The 20,537-nt window shown below is 36.1% G+C and overlaps 1 long non-coding RNA gene across 2 annotated transcripts in view; it reads right to left on the reverse strand.

Moving 5' to 3' along the window:
* Positions 1-19,970, reverse strand: part of LOC108177390 (uncharacterized) — a 36,341-nt gene extending 16,371 nt beyond the window's left edge. For both annotated transcript variants that reach the window (XR_011388859.1, XR_001794169.3), the window contains exons 1-2: positions 19,817-19,970; positions 19,541-19,707 (exon numbers count right to left, since the gene is read on the reverse strand). This is a non-coding gene — a long non-coding RNA (uncharacterized lncRNA). The remainder of the gene's footprint in view (positions 1-19,540; positions 19,708-19,816) is intronic.
* Between the last annotated feature and the right edge of the window lie 567 nt (positions 19,971-20,537).

Here is a 20,537-nt window from a genome sequence, read left to right on the forward strand (position 1 = left end):
ATTGGCCAATTGATGTCTCAAATAGTTCCTATGAATAGCCCTACCTGGTGACTTCTTTGGTGAATTGGACACATATTGCATTGCCCATTCAATGTCAGCTAATATTTGCTTTTGATATACAGCTTTAAAAGGTTACTAGAGTCAACAAGACAAATGTCAAAAATTAATCTTGATCATAACAGCTAATATTGATTTACATACCAACTAGTATAAAATATGAACAGCTTTGCTTTGAAGAGTTTTGCATTATTTGAGGGGCTGTAGGTTAAGAAGAAAGCAGTGTGTCTGAAAACACTAAATCCCAATGATAATTAATGTGTTTGGTATGTTTATTCTTTTGATTCTATACAATTTATTTGTTCAGAATAAAACACAGAATCATATATTAATATCCTGAATCAAATCCTGCATGAAGGCAGGACTAAAGGCTAATGGATGGGAAAATGTAACATAGCAAATGCTTTGAGGATGTGGAAATTCTCAGATCTGGAATAATGCAAACAATAAAGAAAGTTAAAGAAATTAAACATTTTCATCCACTCATAATCCTTCATTGCAATGGTATTTTACACATAATCTTAGTTTTGCTTGCACTGTAGTTAGCAAGTACACTTTTTTATCTTGAAGGAGAATTCTGTAATATTACTAAATTTTCATCTATATTTAGAGTGATTATTTGCACAGATATTGCTACAATTGAATGAATAATGCATTTAGTATTCTGTTTTTAAGGAAAACATTGCTTTGTTCTCAATTTAAAAAAATCAGTTTCCACAAAAATATATATCAAAGGAAAAAAAAAAAAGAGCTATAACCTTGATTCTCAAATTACATTATCTACCTGGTCCAGGATCTCTGAAGAAAAAAAATATATAATGCAAAACTAATCTTTATTTAGTTATACCCCTGGGGTGTCTGGTAATAAGAAGACATAAATCTGTAAAGACTCTCTCTTATTCGCATCCACACAGGATTCCCATGATTAAAGCCCTGAGAAATATGAAATCACATTTAAAAATTACAAAACTCATAAAGAAAGATCCATCATCAGCAAAGCTCAGCAGTAACCACAAACATTAGAACAGATGCAAAAGTACCAGTTAATAAAATCATAGGAAGAATCCATAAATAAATAGGACTAAAATGATCACAAACATAAAAAAATGGATCAAAATGTAAAAAAAAATCAAATAAATACATTATTTTTAAAAATAATAAATCTTTAGATTTATTTAAACATCAGGGTTACAGAGAGAGAAGGGGAAAGAAGAGAGAGGGAGAGAAAGAGAGAGAAAGAGAGAGAATCTTCCATTCACTACTTCACTCCCCAAATGGCTGCAAAGGCCATGGCTGGGCCAGACTAAGCCAGGAGGCAGGAGCTTCTTCCAGGTCTACCATGTTGGTGACAGGTACTCAAGTAATTGGGCTAATTTCTGCTGCTTTCCCAGGCCATTAACAGGAAGCTAGATTGGAAGTGGAGCAACCAGGACAAAACCAGCACTCCTATAGGATGCCATAGTTGGTGACTTTTCCTACTGTGCCACAACACTGATCTCCTAAATAATTTTATATTTTTGAAAGAAAAGTCATTGACACAAAGAGTTAAAATTAAAATATATAAATAAGTTATATAATGAAGAGCAGAATAAAAAATGTATAAAATGTATCTACTGCAGTTTTCACATTAGCAACAAAAACTAATGTGATAGAGGAAATATTTAAAGTAATAAGGCTGAAAACCTCCTGTAATAATGTAAGTCATGAATCCCCAGATACAGCTATAATAGTAGTTTTCAAACAGAATAATAAAACATTTCAAATATAAACATTTTAAATAAAATTCAGAATGTCAATGAGAAATGGAAGAGATAAATTTACCATTAAATAGAAATAAATTATTTGCTAAGAAATATTTAGACAGATATAGTTTTTACCATAGGAATAATAAGTAGTTTACTATTAATAACTTTTTAATTAAAGATTTTCTGAATGATAAACTTTAGGCAATAGCATAATGGGCACAAAAGTAATAAATTAAATTCAAGAATGATGTATGAGCAAAACTGACATTAAACTGGTTAAATAGGATTCTGCTTCCATTTAGATATAAGAGGATACAGAGACTGTTGTTCTGACTCTAACATGAGAATAGGCTGGGTAACGCATAGAACCCCGCTTTTTCATCAGTCTTACAGAAAGCGCAGATAGTACAATGATGAGGTGAATGGTTTCCAAAGAAGGAACCTTCAATTATTTCACTGCAGAGCTGGTGATAAGAGGAAAGGTGGCCACAATATCAGATATAGCTACAATCGGAACAAATTCCTGAAAGATGAATGTGAATGACAGTGAGTGTTGAGAGCCCCTGTTAACTCTGGCATAAGATCTCATATTCATTCACTGGCAATTTTCCAGGGGGCTTTTAGGGGGTGCTCACAGGAAAGACTGAGGGCAGAGAAGACCTGGGAGAGCTTCCCTGACTGGCCCAAGGGAACCCCAAACACCACCTCAACCACTGTCTATTAATCAAGAGTTGTAAGCACTGGACCAGCACTGCAGTTGAGAGAAAAGTATAGAATAGAGTTTGCTTATGGAAGATGGGCAAGAAAACCTATTGAGGCCAGTATGTTGCCTTGACACTCAGCAGGTGTCTGCTACTATTGTGATAGGGCAGCAAATTCCTTCTTGTTCATGAATTCTTTGCCTGTGCAAAATAGGAAGCAAAGCTCAGACACCATGCAGAGTGAGTAATAATGCTAAAAAGGCCCACACCCTAAACCAGGCACATAACAAATACCTCAAATATGCTAGAGAACTGAGAAATTCTTTGATTTGGGCTGAATTGTATCCCCTGAAAAGACCTGTGGAGCTCCTACCTTCTTCCCTCCAATACCACTGTGAATGTGACCTTATTTGGAGATAGAGGTTTGCAGATGTAATCCTTTTGAAAGGAAGTCATCAGGGCAGACCTATTACATATGACTGATATCTTTATTAGAAGACAAGACAAAGAAATAGAAGCATACAGAGAGACAACCATGTGAAGGAAGCAGAGGTTGATGTGATGTGAAGTGCCGAAGACTGCAATAACTGATGTTAAGAGATATTATTCAAAGAGCCTTCAGAGGGAGCACAAACTTGTCAACACTATGACTTTAGACTTTACTATGACTTTAGCCATCGATGGAAGAAATACTGTACTATGAATATTCTTGTGGGGCCAACACTGTGGCATAGCAGATAAAGCTGCCACTTGCAGTGCCGGCAACCCATGTGGGCGCCAGTCCCAGGCCCGGCTGCTCCTCTTCTGATCCAGCTCTGTTATGGCCTGGGAAAGCAGTAGAAGTTGGATCAATTCCTTGGATCTGCACCCACGTGGGAGACCTGGAAGAAGCTCCTGGCTTCTGCCTTCCGATTAGCTCAGCTCTGGCCACTGGGGTCATTTGCAGAATGAACCAGCAGAAGGAAGGCCTTTTCCTTCCCTTCTCTGGGGCTGTACCTCTCTCTGTAACTCTGCCTTTAAAATAAATAAAAATAAATCTTTAAAAATAAAGAAATATCGGCCGGCGCCGCGGCTCACTAGGCTAATCCTCTGCTTTGCGGCGCCGGCACACCGGGTTCTAGTCCCGGTCGGGGCGCCGGATTCTGTCCCAGTTGCCCCTCTTCAGGCCAGCTCTCTGCTGTGGCCCGGGAAGGCAGTGGAGGATGGCCCAAGTGCTTGGGCCCTGCACCCCATGGGAGACCAGGAGAAGCACCTGGCTCCTGCCATCGGATCAGCGCGGTGCGCTGGCCGTGGCAGCCAGTGGAGGGTGAACCAACGGCAAAGGAAGACCTTTCTCTCTGTCTCTCTCTCACTGTCCACTCTGCCTGTCAAAAAAAAAAAAAAAAAAAAAAAAAAAAAAAAAAAAAAAAGAAAGAAAGAAAGAAATATCTCTGTGTCTATTGTTTGAATTCATCTGATGATTTTTTAAAAGATTTTATTTATTTGAGAGGCAAAGTTATAGAGAGGGGAGATACACACACACACACACACAGAGAGAGAGAGAGAGAGAGATCTTCCACCTGCTGGCTCACTCCCCAAATGTCTGCAACAGCCAAGGCTGGGCCAGATGAAGTCAGGAGCCAGTGTTCCTTTCAGAACTACCTGTAGGATGCCGGAGCCCAGGCACTCCTACCATCCTTCGTTGCCCTTCCAGGAGCCTTGACATGAACCTGGATTCAAAGTGGAGCAGCTAGGACTTAACAGAGTCCCATATGGGATGCTCATAATATAGCGGGAGGTGGCTTTAACTGGTTATGCCACAGCGCCAGCCCCTACTTCATATTTTGTTAACAACAACCCTACAATTCAGATAACATCCTCCCCTGTCCACAAGACTTTCTAACAAATGTAAAAAAAAAAATATGTGTAGGATATAGCAAGAGAGAGAACCAGTTCACTTGCTGGAGATTGATTTTCAGAGAATTTCCAGGAAGGTTTACCTTACAAAGTAGTACTCAGAGGGGGCCAGGTCACTATGACAAGGAAAGTTTCAATAGAAATTTAGGCCAGAGTTTCTCTCTCTCTCTCTCTTTGGCTCTCTCTCTCTCTTTCTCTCTCTCTCTCTCAGTTAGGTCACTTTGTTTTTTATTTCATTTTTATTAATATAAAACAAATTTCATTATGAACATAGATAGAATTCTAAGAAGATAACCTACTTCCCTCCCTCCCCCTCTCTCTCCAGCTCAACCTCCGTCAAGCCCCCTTCCTCCTTCCTTCTTTTTTCCTCTAATTTTTACAGTAACATACTTTTGATTTATTTTGTTAATTACAAGATTACCGCATCAACACACAATGGGTGGAGATGTATTCTGCTTAAGCATACAGAACCCTCCCACTTTCCCTTTTTTACCTCCTTATTTAAGTAGATGGGCTCTTTTGCTTCCTCTTTTCACATCCTAGACACTTGCCCAAACTTATTGCTCTAAAAATCCTGGCAAAGGACTTCTTAGGGACGTGTTGCCTTTAGGGATCTATGACTAAGTCTGTCTCCTTGACTTATCTCAAGTAGATAAAGCTTTCTGTTTTGCAACTCGTACTCGAGATTGGTTGTTTGGTGACACTCCAAGAAAACTGACTCCTTGTGTCCACTAACACAAATAAGAATAATCTGACAGACGAGGTGTATAAGCATGGAGAGAACATCCTCTACATCCCAAGTCCTCGTGCAGCAGTTTCAGGTAGCAGCTGCCCAGGTTTGTAGAGATATTAAGTAGGTCTGTGTTATAGTTGTAATTCCAGCAACATTAAAACCCAAACCAGATCAATTCCTTACTCAAGTGACTCAATGCCCCAGAGTAACAGCGTGAAGGAAAAGTACATAAATTAAATTCTGGTCATGAATCCCACTTACCTCTTTCTTTGCACACAGTCTTCACCATTGAGTCAAAATTTCAGAAAAACAAGTGGCAAAAAAATACTCATTAATAAGAGAAAAATCAGTTGATAGAACCGGACACAGAGATTATCTAGGTACTGGAATGACTGAGCATTGACTATGCAATAATTATCATAATATGTAAAAGGTGTTAGCGGTGAACTGCATGCAGAATTAGAGAAGGATTCTTCAAAGGGACTGCAAATACTCATGCACACAATGCATATGGATAATGTAAATAGTAGAAATAGATATTCTAGATAAAGAATTTGTGATAAGCTACTTAGAAGCTATAAATAGATAAAACAGAGATAAGCAATTATAGATAGTACAGTGAGGATTACCCAAACTGAAATGTAGAAAAAAAAAAAGGGGAAGAAAAACAAAACAAATAACAACAATTGGCAAATGATCTGATAGTTATCGGACAATATCAAATTGTCTATCACATGAATAATTTAAATCCCAAAAGTTAAAATGCATGTGGCACAAGAAACTTTGAAGAAATAATGGCTGATTATTTTCCAAAATTAATAAAAGACAACACTTTATAAATTCATGAATCTCAGAGTAACTCAAAAATAATATGCACAAATTAAATTATACCTGATCACATCACAAAATTATGAAGTCTAGAGTAAACAAAAAATTTTAAAAACAATGAGGAAAAAGGTCAGAACTACTGCTAACTTCTTATCCAAAAAGTGAAGAAACATAGAAGAACATATTTAAGGTACATAAAGTAGCAAAAATAGTGTTATCTTGGTGTTCTTTGTTCACTAGCAATATATTAAATAATGTAGGGAAATATGAACAATTTCTGATAAAACAATAAAATAAGATCTAATTTAGGATCCATAGATTATGCATATTACTTTACTGCAGCCGCTAATAAAAATAGTTGTTATTATTAAGGTGATAACAGTGGTTGATGTGGGGAAACAAACATTATCTTGAAGAAAGTAGGAATTTTCAGTATCTCAAAGATTTTAGAGACTATCCCACAATTTAATAATAAATTATGAGAATATTTTTAAAATATTCTTTTATGATGTTCACAAAGATACAATTGCCAAGCAAGATCAGATAAATTACAAGGAAGAAAAAGTAGATAATTTATACCCTGATATTTGGAATAAATATACATGAGTCCATATTGTTGTAAATAAATTATTGATCAAATAAATAAATGAGACAAATATTTCTTAGAGAAGAATCTGTCTATCCATATCTATCTACCTATCTATCTATTCTCTACCCTCCAAGAGTTGAACTCTAAGTCTTTCCCTAGGTGTGAGGAAGAATGTAGAAGGGTGAAAAACACAACACAGATACTATTGTAGTTCAGAAAACTGACAAACACAGTATTAACCAACTCAGCAGTTACATCGCTAATGAAAAGTCATGTTGACATCATGTGTTCCCTGGTAAAATACGCTGAGAATGACAACTAACTTTCACGGACTTCCTCTCAAAACCCGTTACTAATCTAAGTCTAAACATAATAAAAACATTAGACAAGCTTTTATTCTGGAGCATTCTGCAAACATCTGAGCAATACTTCTCAGCACTGTTTTGCCATTAAAAGTAGAGAAATTGGAAGCGAAAGGCAAGACAAGATAAAGAACACATGATGAGAAAAATGCAGTGAGTTATATTGGACTGTCTCTTGGTTCTGGAAATAAGAGCATTAGTGGGTAACTGACAAAATCAAAATAACACTTGAGTTCAGTTGAAAGCAATGTGCTAATGTTTTTATATACTTACAAAGAACATTGCATTAGTATGTTATATAAGAACATTCAAGCTAGCCATTCACTAGCTTCAGGTGTATTCCAAATGCAAGCTGAGATACAATTATGACTAAATAAGTAGAATAAATCCTAATTTAGTCATGTCAGCTGTAGTGGATTATAAGAAAGACTATATAATATACGTGGGAAGTATAGAAGTAACCTGGGAATATTCTCATTTGTATCATTGCGGAAGAAGAAAATTTGTACAAATAGAGTTCTTTCCAGGTGTGGTATTATTTAGCATTTTCTATTCAAGATATTTGGAATATTTTATAGAACTAAAATATCACTGGTGTAAATAATCACATAGAAGGCTATGACATATGTAATTTATTCTAATAGCCTTAAAATTAGAGTGTTTAACTGATTGGAAAATTAGTTTGAAAGCTAAGTGAATACAAATAGAAAAGTTTCATTAATCTACAAATCAAACTTAATAGAAATTGCTTCTTTTGTTTTTGAATAATAATATGATAAGTTGATATTTCAGCATTATGTGTTACTTATTAGGTGGAAAACTGTAATCTATGATAGCTGGCTTTAATCCTAATCTAATTATTTATTTCAAGTGAGTAGTGCTTAGCTTATGTCTAGAAAATACTCACTTCAGGAAATAAATGGCAAAACATTAATGTAATATTTAACAATTAGCATTCACTACTCCCTTTAAATATCAAACTCTTTAGTGGAACTAGATGGGAGCATATTTGGACTGGTTGAGCCCATCAACTTAATGATCAACCAGATTATTTGACCAATTTAATGTGGACACAAAATAAGACTCCTAAATAAAATGTATCCTAGTTTTTATTTTCATATAATGCAAGTTTAACCTGTTAGTAGGAGGAGGCAGGGCAAATTTTGTTAAGGCCTAACATTGATACTTGTATTGGAATAAGTTATATATGTTAAATAAATAATTCTTCCTTTTAAAAGCCTGCATTGAAATTCTGCACAGACCTTACATTTTGTAAAATATTGAATAGAAAGCATGGCTGGTAAGGCATTTTTATAGAAACCTGTATATTTTTGTAAAATACGACTATTCAAATAAGAAAATTGTGATAAACAGAATACCTCTTCAAACACTTACAGATTCATCTAACCTTAAAGTTCCAAGGCTGTTTTCTGGTATATTGCCATCATGTCTGCATGTTCTTCACCATAATTAGTTAATTGACTCTACAATTGCAGTTTAGAATGCTGTTCCATTATTAAAGTATTTTATATTTGAAAACATTTTATTCAATATGTTACAAAAATCTGTTTGGCTTCTGTTCTAATGGACATTATGTCTGCATCTAGCATTTTCATTTATTGAGTCCTGACACCCTCTCTCATTTGAATGATGTTATTAACTGTTTTAAATGAAGCAAACGTTCTAAAAGCATTATAAATTACTCTTTAAGTATCTGATAATGTGTTTAAATGGGCAGCACACCAACAACTCTTGGGGAATCAATAAAGAAGCTTAATCCAATCTACTGCAGCTCTGCTCACTAGTACCACACTTAAAAATTAAAGAATATTTAAATAGCAGAGCAGATTTTTGACATTTTAATAGTTTCTTACGTAACAATATTTTCCCTTTGTATAAGCATTTACGATCATTGTTAATGGAATCCACTCAAGACTCATTGGCCTTTTCTTTTCATTATTTGTGTTTGTGTTTTGTTTTGTTGTTTTCTCCTCTTAAGAGGACATCCACTTTAGCCCATCATTTATTACTGACAATCCTGGCAGAATAGAATCAGGTTCACTCATCAGAGATAACTGCAGGGTACATTTTAGGTAGAATAAAGGTGGAACCTTTATGGCACTGACGATCAATCATATGTGAGAAGAGAAAACAGTGTTCCAGAGCTGTAAATAAATAGCTGTAAATAGCACTGAATCAAGCTGGGAGAATTTCAAAGAGTTACATTTATCAGAGTGCTCTACATATTAACTGACAAGCAAAATAGATTGACTGAGTCTTAGTTCCACATAGATTTTTCTTCACTTTTGTCACTACATTAAATTAGATTTTAAAACAACTAATTAGAATCTGAAGGTTCTATCAATTTGCTTTGCTGCCACAGAGTTAACTATGACCGTTTGTTAGACAAATGACAGCATATCAGATTTTTTTTTTATGACAAATAAGAAAAAAGTATTATGAAATGTTGTGGAGTTACCAATATTCATGGGTGTTCAGATTTGTAGCAAAGCACTAACAGCAATGATTGGGGGTTAAGGGACATGTCAACATTGAAAAATATCTGTTACTATGTATTCATGTCTATAGGTCTACAGCTATCTATCCTTTAAGTAAACATATATATAAGCATATTTATTTAAATATGTATAAACATATACACTTATATATATTGTATTTATTTTATAAAAGCATAAAACTCTTGGTAATTCTGTGTGTTATTCCATTAAATTTAGAGTTCCTCTCTTTTCATTTTTACTCTTTCCTTCAAACAGTAACCTGAATGTAAATTAAATATTATAAGGATACTTATAGGAAGACAATTTTTTCTGGTAACGGAAGATCCTGTTATTCTCAAAATTTGAAATTTCCCTTTTGCAAACTAAAGTGGTGACATTTGTAACTAAACAGAGGGAATACAGCTTTTAAAAGGAGCATTATTTCAATGCTAATAATGTATTTCAATGCATGATAATTATATGAACTCACATAGTACAACTCAAAAAGAATAGTAAAATAAAATAATTTATTCTCTACGTTGAATTGATTTAACTTATTTCTTCACAAAATTGATGATTTACTATTCAGATTATTTTAGACTTAAATAAATTCAGCAGATACATGTTAAGTGCAGACTACATGAAAAGATGTTTACTGACTGTTTCAAGGGACAATATAGTGAATGAATGACAGTATCTGGTCCAAGATAGTCCTAGTCTTCACTAAACAAATTGATACAGTCAATCACATTATACTCTATAAGATATATTAAGAAATATATAAACATTATTATCAAGGAGGACTAATCATGAGAAGCAATTTTGATTAATATGATTACCAATTGTAATCCTACACGGCAGACACCAGCCTAGACACTTTACATATGCCATTTTAGCTAATTCTCACACTATGTTTTATATAGCTATTATTATCAGGAAGCCGAGACTGTGAAATTAAGTAAAGTATACTATATTATAAATTATTAAGTGACAGGAACAAGTTACAAACCTAGACCTAACTTCAAAGACTTACTGGAAATTGCATTAGTTAAAAATGAACAAGTACTCATTCAACTTTGGCTAGGAAGCATGCTATAAAAATATTTCTCTCCCACTAATGAAAACAAGCAAATTCATAAAAATAAATAAGTAAAAAAGAAATATTATTAAAGTAACTTTCAAAGACTGAAAAAAGTCTTGAAAATATTAAATAAGTAGGAGTGAGCATTTAGCCTAGGAATTGAGAGACCTGACTCCCATATCTGAGTACCTGGAATCAATGCCCACCCCTGGCCCCGTGTTCCAGCTTATTGCTAATGCAGAACATCAGTGGAAGCAATTATGGCTATAGAGTTGAGCTCTTTTCTTACATTTTATTTGTTTATATGAAAGGCAGAGATACAGACATAGGAGACATGCACATGCACACAAACACACACACACACACCCGTACACACACAGAGAGACAGAGACAGAGATAAACAGAGAACTTAGATTTGATGGTTCACTTTCCAAATGGTTGCACTGATTAGGGGTAGGCCAGGCTGAAACCAAGAGCCTAGGACACCATCTGGGTGACCTATGTATCCAATGTGGGTGGCATGGATCCAAATGCTTGGGCCATCATCCACTAACGTCCCAGAATATTAGCAAGGAGCTGGATGGGAAGTGGAACAGCCAAGACTAGAATACTAGAATTGGCGCTCATATGGGACGCAGGCACTGCAGGCAATGGCTTAAACCACCGCACTGCAACAGCAAGCCCAAGAGTTGGATTCTTGTCACACTTGTGGGTAGCCTGAATTTTGTTCCTGGGTTCTGGCTTCAACTTTGGCCAAACTTTGGCTCTTTGCTGTTATGATTATTTAGAGAGAGAATCAATAGATGGGAACTATTTCAATGGATAGACAAATATATAAGATAATAAATTGATATAGATAGATGGATCTAACTGTCTCTAAAATAAATAAATACACTTTGAAAAAATGAAGAGAAGAAAGAAAGGACAAGGAAATATCAGTTCTAGTAGACTTGAAAAATGTCTATCTTTCTCATACACAAAGAAGTAAAAAGAGAAATCAGAACTATGACTTTATTTGAAATCCTATTTAAAATTAGGCTATTTTTTCATTATGTTATTCGTATTTTCTGCATTGTTTATTCATGAACTCAATATTTTTTATTGAAAAGTTACCATTTTCTTAATCAACATAATTCTAAGACCTGGGCAAATAGTGATAAACAATTCAAGACAGATTTGGTTTGAAATTTCCATCCTAATGTATAGATCTAACATATGACAGCAAATTATGAACCAAATTTGTAATGCTCACTTGATAATCTTTTACCATGATCACATATTCATATATTATGCTGATAAGCACATTTTTCCCTTAAAGACATTTCTGTGTTAATACATGTGTGACAAGTTGAGTCAAAAGTTTAAACTGTCTATATAGTATAGCACACCTGGATGCTTATAAACAATAGATTATTTGGCTTGGTTGTTTTAAAACAAGCTCTGTTATTCATAAAAGTAAATGTTAGTTTGTAACTGGCCCATTTCTAGCTTCTGTATCCCTACATGCTTGATAATGGCCAAGGGCACCAGACTGTGGTTTCTCCTGTCTTCTCCTGGCTGCAGCCACACATAACACAGGTGAGTTACACCATGCTCATCCCTGACGGGGAACACTTGAATAATTGAATCATTACATTTTTCAATAAAGTTACAAAAAACTGGCTGATTGGTTAACTGCTTCTCACTTCTGTATGCCTGCTCCTGCTTGCACATGCATAATTAAATGTCTGATACAAAGTAGATTTTGCCTTTAAAAGTCCCTCCACTGCAACTCAGGGCTGTCTTCTCCGGACTTGTTTGTCACCAGCTGGCTAATAAAGATTCCTAATTTGACCTCAAAAGTCTTGCTGTGTTTTTAATCTGTGCGCCCCACAACATATGTAATATTTTTGTAACATATTCATTTAGAAGTTTTTAATGAAATATTGGCTTAATATTTCTGAATTTTTTGATATTACATATTTTCCTTCATCTCTTCATAACAATGTTTTTTTTTCTTTTTTTTTTTTGCCTTTGTTTTTTTTTTATCTTTTATTTAATGAATATAAATTTCCAAAGTACGACTCATGTGTTACAATGGCTTCCCCCCCCATACCGTCCCTCCCACCCACAACCCTCCCCTTTCCCACTCCCTCTCCCCTTCCATTCACATCAAGATTCATTTTTGATTATCTTTTTTTTTTTTTTTTTTTTTTTGACAGGCAGAGTGGACAGTGAGAGAGAGAGACAGAGAGAGAAAGGTCTTCCTTTGCCGTTGGTTCACCCTCCAATGGCCGCCGCTGCAGCCGGCGCACCGCGCTGATCCTGGCAGGAGCCAGGAGCCAGGTGCTTTTCCTGGTCTCCCATGGGGTGCAGGGCCCAAGCACCTGGGCCATCCTCCACTGCACTCCCTGGCCATAGCAGAGAGCTGGCCTGGAAGAGGGGCAACCGGGACAGAATCCGGCGCCCCAACCGGGACTAGAACCCGGTGTGCCGGCGCCGCAAGGTGGAGGATTAGCCTATTGAGCCACGGCGCCGGCTCCATTTTTGATTATCTTAATATACAGAAGATCAGCTTAGTATACATTAAGTAAGGATTTCAACAGTTTGATCTCACACAGAAACATTAAGTGAAAAATAATAGATGATTTTTTTAAAATGATGATGAAATCAGATCAGACCTATTGTCATGTTTAATCGCAGCACTGTTTCTTAATCTGTGTTCACTCTAAAATTTCATTGAGTTGTTTAGTCTTTGTTCATTTTCCTTTACATGTTACATACTTTTATTTATTTATTTATTTATTTTTTAAACTTTTATTTAATGCATATAATTTTCCAAAGTACGACTTATGGATTACAATGGCTTCCCCCCCATACCGTCCCTCCCACCCACAACCCTCCCCTTTCCCACTCCCTCTCCCCTTCCATTCACATCAAGATTCATTTTCGATTATCTTATTATACAGAATATCAGCTTAGTATACATTAAGTATGGATTTCAACAGTTTGCTCCCACACAAAAACATAAAGTGAAAAATAATAGATGATTTTTTAAATGATGATGAAATCAGAGCAGACCTATTGTCATGTTTAATCCCAGTGAGAGTCAAGTTGGGAATTGATAATTTCTTTTTTTTTTTTTTTTTTTTTTTTTTTTTTTTACAGAGGATCAGTTTAGTATGCATTAAGTAAGGATTTCAACAGTTTGCACCCCCATAGAAACACAAGGTGAAATATATTGTTTGAGTACTCGTTATAGCATTAAATCTCAATGTACAGCACATTAAGGATAGAGATCCTACATGAGGAGTAAGTGCACAGTGACTCCTGTTGTTGACTTTACCAATTGACACTCCTGTCTATGGCCTCAGTAATCTCCCTATGCTCCAGTCATGAGTTTCCAAGGCTATGGAAGCCCTCTGAGTTCTCCGACTCTTATCTTGTTTAGACAAGGTCATAGTCAAAGTGGAGGTTCTCTCCTCCCTTCAGAGAAAGGTACCTGCTTCTTTGATGACCTGTTCTTTCCACTGGGATCTCACTCGCAGAGAGATGGCGGAATAGGAAGGGAGCACACTGATAGTCTGGGGAGAGATAGTTTAATAAAAGTGGAGATACTGCAGGTTCAAGGAAGAGTAGGGGAGGAAACAGTAGAAGAAACTCTTCCGGAACGCGTGACTCACAGCGGACCTGTGTGGAGAGCGTGGGAGCCCACAGTTCGGGACATCAGCGGCAGACTCAACACACCAGCGCTGGAACGCGAGGTGAGCCGAACCTCAATAGCCTGAGACACCGGCAGGCAAGCGGAGAGAGGAGACTAGAGGGAACGACCCCCGGGGGGGGGGAAGTTCACAAGGCTAACTGGAAGAGTGACATACCAATGTTTTTAAAATCTATATTATCTTTTAGAATTTGTATCATTTTGATTTTACTTTTAGGAATAAATTTATTATTTTAGCAAATGAATGGTCAATTCTTATGGCCAAATATTTTGGTCAGATATTTTAGCAGTATATATTGAATAATTACACTTTCTCCTTAAAATGTGGTTGACATTTTATAGAAAAATGATACTATCCTTTTCAACTATTCTTTCTTTTTCTATTTCTATACTGATACAACATGGTTTTTGATTTTTTTTTTTTTTTTTTTGACAGGCAGAGTGGACCGTGAGAGAGAGAGAGAGACAGAGAGAAAGGTTTTCCTTTTCCATTGGTTCACCCTCCAAAGGCTGCTGCTGCCAGCGCGCTGTGGCCAGTGCACCGTGCTAATCCGAAGCCGGGAGCCAGGTGCTTCTCCTGGTCTCCCATGCAGGAGCAGGACCCAAGCACTTGGGCCATCCTCCACTGCACTCCCAGGCCACAGCAGAGAGCTGGCCTGGAAGAGGGGCGACCGGGACAGAATCCGGCACCCCTACCGGGACTAGAACTCCGGGGTGCCAGCACCACAGGTGGAGGATTAGCCTAGTGATAAGCGGCGCCGGACAATTTTTGATTATTTTAACATTATAATATGCATTGGTATATTTGAGCAGCGGCGCTGGACAATTTTTGATTATTTTAACATTATAATATGCATTGGTATTTGCAAGGTCCTGTCTCATACCTGTTTATCTTTTAAACATTATTATGTATCACCATATATTTTTATCTTTCTAGTTGAAGCACCATTTAAAACATTTTCAAGACAGAGATTTTTCAAATAAATTACTTTGAATCTGTGATTCAAATGATGAAGATGGGTATTTTATTATTTCCCCCTTCCTTTTTATGTTCATTTTTAGAAAAACATAAATCACATATACTTTTAATTCTTATTTTTCTTCATTTTGATATCAGTCTCTCTTTTCTTTTATTGTCTAATTTTCACTGCTTTTATTTTGGAAACTTTGTTGATTTTATATGCTGATCATCTATGTGGATCTCCTCTTAAATTCACTCATTATTCCAACCATATTCCAAGAAAATGCTTTGATTATATAAGCAGCTAGATTATAAAATCAAAATACAAACATTTTAAAATACATTTTTAAGCTATTATATCAATGTGTATGTTCCCCAGATTAATGCTGATGAATAAATGTAACCATATGAAATATTACTTTTCTTTCAAAATTGAATTGATTTTGAGTTGTATTCCTGGTGAAACTAATTATATCAATAGTGCATTCTCTTATGGTCATTCATTCATCCTTATTTGTTCAAATTATTTGTATTTGGTTTCTATTTTGGTGCAATGCATTCTTAATTCACAAGTATAGCTCACCACTTTTATAGGTATAACGTTTGAATTCAAACTGAAAGTATCTCTTCTTATTGTTGCTTTTCCATATTCACATTTATATTAAAAAGTGAAATTTAAATACCATGTTTTATATACATGAAACAAATGGAATTCTAAACTTCTGATGTAACTTGCACTAGACCAATGTTCTTTATAACATCCAGAAAATAAAAGAAGTTAAATAAAAAAAAACTTTTTTTTTTAATTAATAGAAAACCATTGAAGTAAACAAGACTCTAGGGGCCAAGATTCCCCAAAGAGAGAAATCTGAAGCTGATTCCATTCTTAAGCACTTCTTAGTTTTTGGCAAAAATCTGAGCCAAGGGCCACGACGGATGGCCTCTGCTAATGGAAAAGAAGCCAGCACAAGTTTTGGCAATCTCATGAGGATGGAGAGACAAAAATGGAGCTGTGCCTACCAAAGTAGCCAGGACTGGGAGGCAGCCAAGATCTTGGTGAGACTAGAACAAGAAATAAATCCAGAAACTTCCAATTTCCTCTTAAGACATATGCTGAGGACTTGAATTGCAAAAGGAAGGACAAAAAGAAACCAGAAATAAAGTGCAGAAAAAAGCTTCTAGTAGCACAGTGCTAAAAAGAAAAAAAGAAAAAAAAAAAAAAAAGGTGAGTTTGGGGCTTGAGAAGGATGTGAGGCTCACAGACACTCCAGAGTCTCAGCTGGTTTCTTTCTTTCTTTTTCTTTTTGACATTTTATTTATTCATTTGAGAGCTAGAGTTATAGACAGTGAGAGGGAGAGACAGAGAGAAAAGTCTTCTGTCCTGTCCGTTGGTTCACTCCCCAAATGGCCGCTTTGATGGAGCTGTGCCAGGAGCCAGGTGCTTCTTCCCAGTCTCCCACCTGGGTGCAGGGGCCCAAGGACTTGAGCCATCTTCTACTGCTTTCCCAGGCCACAGCAGAGAGCTGGATTGGAAGTGGAAAAGCTGGGACTAGAACCGGCGCCCATATGGATGCCAGCGCTGCAGGCGGAGGATTACCCAAGTGAGCCACGGCGCCGGCCCCAAGTTGGCTTCTTTATTGGGCTGTTTTCTAGGCAGGGGAATCAAATGTGGACTAGGCCTTGCAAAGGCTGCAAAGCAGCCTCTGTTCATCAGCTCCATGCCTGAATGAATTAAGGTGATATGCCGCCAATCTATGCATCTTCCTTCCAGATGAGAGGGCAAATTCTCCCTAGATGATGACACTGTCATCCATAGACATTTAAGTAGCCTTTATTAATATGATCAAGAAAGAAGTATAGGGGCCAGTATTGTGGAAAAACAGATGATTAACCTGTTCTTTCCAGGATGACATCTGATATCCAAGTGCCTATTTGAGTCCTAGCTGCTCTGCTTCTGATCAAGCTCCCAGTTAATGCACCTATGAAGGCAGCAGATGATGGCCAAGGTGTTTGAGCCCCTGCCACCAATTTAGAAGCTATGGATGGTATTCCTGCCTTCTAGTTTTAGCCTGGCTCAGTCCTGGCTGTTGGGATCATTTGGAGAGTGCACCAGTTGATAGGAATTCTCTCTGTCTCTCCCTCTCTTTGTTGCTTTGCCTTTCAAATAAATAAATAAATTATTGGAGAAAAAAGAGTAATCAAGAAGATGAATTTAACCACAGAATTGGAATCCATTAAACAGAAATGTTTCAAATGAAACATACAATGCTCTCCTAAACCAAGCAATGTAAATCATGAGAAAAAGAGAAAGCAAATTCCAACTAAACGATATTACATAAAATACCTGACCAGTTATGCCAAAATAAGTCAAAAATGTTAAAAGCAAGGAAAAATTGAGAAACTGTCAAAGTCAAGAGAAGCTAAGGAGACAGAATGACAAAATGTAATGTCACATAAAGTTTGGATCCTGGAAGAGAAAAATAATCACCAAATAAAAATTAAGGAAATCTCAACAAAATATGCAAGAGGACTAATAATGTTATATTGGTATCACCTGGCATTTCTAACAAATATATCAAACTACAATAGATGTTAGTAATGGAAGAAATTGAGTGTGTATGGTACAACTTTCCTGTGTGTATCTCTCCATAATGATCACCAAGAATGCATTAGCTTAGAAAACTGTTATTTTCCCCAGCTAGCTGTTGAGGGTAAGATTTTTCAATCAAATGTTCTATTGGTGGAAAGATACTGAATCCATTACCAGAGTTCATGGAAGAAAAAACAAGACATTTTCCAGAATCTGCTTGGAATATTTTAAGGGGAAGAAATTATAGAGAATATTTTAAGCAACTGGAAAGTCAGCTTTGAAAACTGAGTGTAAACATTTGCTTCATTAACCTGGCCAATCTTATGCAGCCAAGTCAGGCAAACTTGCATCTGCTTTATAAGTGATGTTGAAGTAAATGAAGAGAACAAGAAGGAGCAGTTGGAAAAATGTCAAAAATATTAAGTGTTTGAAACAAACATTGCGGACTTACAGAGTAACAGAAAACAAAAACCTGCTGTTAAGACAACATCAGAGGCAAAGGAAGAGCTCAATAACTTTACAGAAAAAGGCAGGGCTGATCGAAAGAGGGCCAGTGCCAGGAGTGTCATAACTCATGATCTGCAATTAGCAGCTCTCCTGGGAAGTCACAACAGCAGAAACAATGGAAAGATAGATCTCTGCCGATGCTGCTTAAAGATAATTCAACAATAACTTTAACTAACATTTATTAGAATGTTGGTGCATCCCTGGTATGAGAAACACTCCTAAAATGTACACGAATATACTACAACCAGTACGAGCTGGGTTTTCAATGGAGGACTAAATTTTCTACAGGAAATTTGAAAGATGAATATTGTAGCATTGTATCACTAAAGAATTACAGAATAACTGTTGCATTACTAGAATTCTCTACCCAGCAAACTTATTTTTTATAAGCAAAGGTAAAATAAATACTTTTTCACAACTACAACCAGGATAATTCATCTCTGGATGACTGGCACTAAAATAGAAACAATTTCTTTGGCAGAAGGTAAGTGATACTAGATAGACACATGGAAATGTCACAGGAATGAAGAACAGCAGAATGGTGTCTGGAATCTGGGAACTAATAGAAAGAAAAAGTAATAAAAAATATTTAGATTTGAGGAGAAGCAAGTACCAGGTAGAAGATGACTGGAAAGTAATTCCAGGCTATGGGACATAACTTATTGAATTTAAGAGCAATGATATTATTTGTTGATTAGTGATATTTGCCTCGTATGTATGCATTACAAAATCTTTGGAGTCACACGGAAAAGACATATTCCTTGGACTTGAGGATATTAAATCTCTTAAATTAATCTCGTTATAGTCCCTGTCTGTCACTGTCACTGCAAAAAACAGTATGTCTTAGAAATAACTTTGCAATTTTTGTTTTGCATACAATTCTAGGAGTTTACAGGAAAGGTAAATTTACCAGGTTTGTAGAAATTTTTCAAAAACTTTAAAACTCCTGTCACCTCTTCTTTAAAAAATATGTGTAAATATGTGTTTCCATGTTTTAGGACAAATAGAGCAATCAATTACAAAACTGAGAAACTGTTATAAGTTGGTTTATATATCATCAAAATGCAAGCACTTGGTGATAGCTCATAGCAACAAATGACATAAAAAATCTTGGAATCTATAAATATTTCTGAAGATGTGGTGAGCAGGAATTGGATATCCTGCAATCCCAAGCATAAGGATTTCAATATATTCTTATTATTGTTATTACTATTATTATTAACAAGAAGACAATGAATCAAGAGCGGTGGAGGACTTGGTACTTAACATGATAGAATTAATACACCACCCACCTTATTACTCTGCCTGAATTTACTTCCTTTTGGATCTTCCTTCCTTCATGTCCCAAATAGATTCTTGATTATCTTTTGTTATTATATATATGCACTCAGGTCTAATTTTCTCTGTGTAAACAGTATTTTTTCTTTTTGGTTGTATAAACCATAGTCCAGGAAGTCATCTGTCATGTAAGAAAAAAATTCAGTGAAATAATTGTCAAACTGATTTTAAATACCAGGATGTGGCTAATTATGGAGATTCTAAAGACAGAAAGCATTAAAGTCAAATACCTTAGTCTTTAATGGATGCAGTTAAGGAACTACACCCAGCATGAAGAAAATCTTCTGAGACAGGGAAGGTAAAGATGTCCTAGGATTATGCCGCTCTGGTAGTCAGTCAACTATTTTCCTAATGGAGTTCAGCAGTACGTCCTGCTCCTCAAGTTTCCCATTTGATTCCCAGGCACAGGGTGAAGAAATATTAAAAAGCCAGCAATGCAGATTTTAGGATTGTGCAATGTCACAGTGGATTCCTAGAACTGCACCTGATCTGGGAATCATGACAAAGTAAAGATGGAGTTTGCACATTTCTGTAGGCAAGTTGTATATCTGCAGCTTCTAGGTTAACTGTGCCTAAGATTTTATATTTCTGAACTATGTGTGACACATTGTTTCTTTAAAAAGAACAAGACAACAAGTCTTATTTTTTTAAAAAAAGGTCTCTTATTAAAATCCAGCAATATAACTCTTTAGCAATAGCCTTGATTTAAATCTTTTATGAGAAGCTTAGTTCATTTTATGAGTTACTAATAATTCAAAATATATTCCACTTAACCTAAAAATAAAATAAAGAGGGGTCAGCGCTGTGGCATAGCAGGTAAACCTGCTGCCTATGGTGCTGGCATCCCATATGGCCACTGGTTCAAATCCTGGCTACTCCACCTGGGGAATGAACCAGTGGATGGAAGACCTCTCTCTCTCTCTCTATCTCTCTCTCTCTCTCTCTCTGCCT

The sequence above is a fragment of the Oryctolagus cuniculus genome, chromosome 5 (genome assembly GCF_964237555.1).
Source record: "Oryctolagus cuniculus chromosome 5, mOryCun1.1, whole genome shotgun sequence".
NCBI classification, from domain to species: Eukaryota; Metazoa; Chordata; class Mammalia; order Lagomorpha; family Leporidae; genus Oryctolagus; species Oryctolagus cuniculus.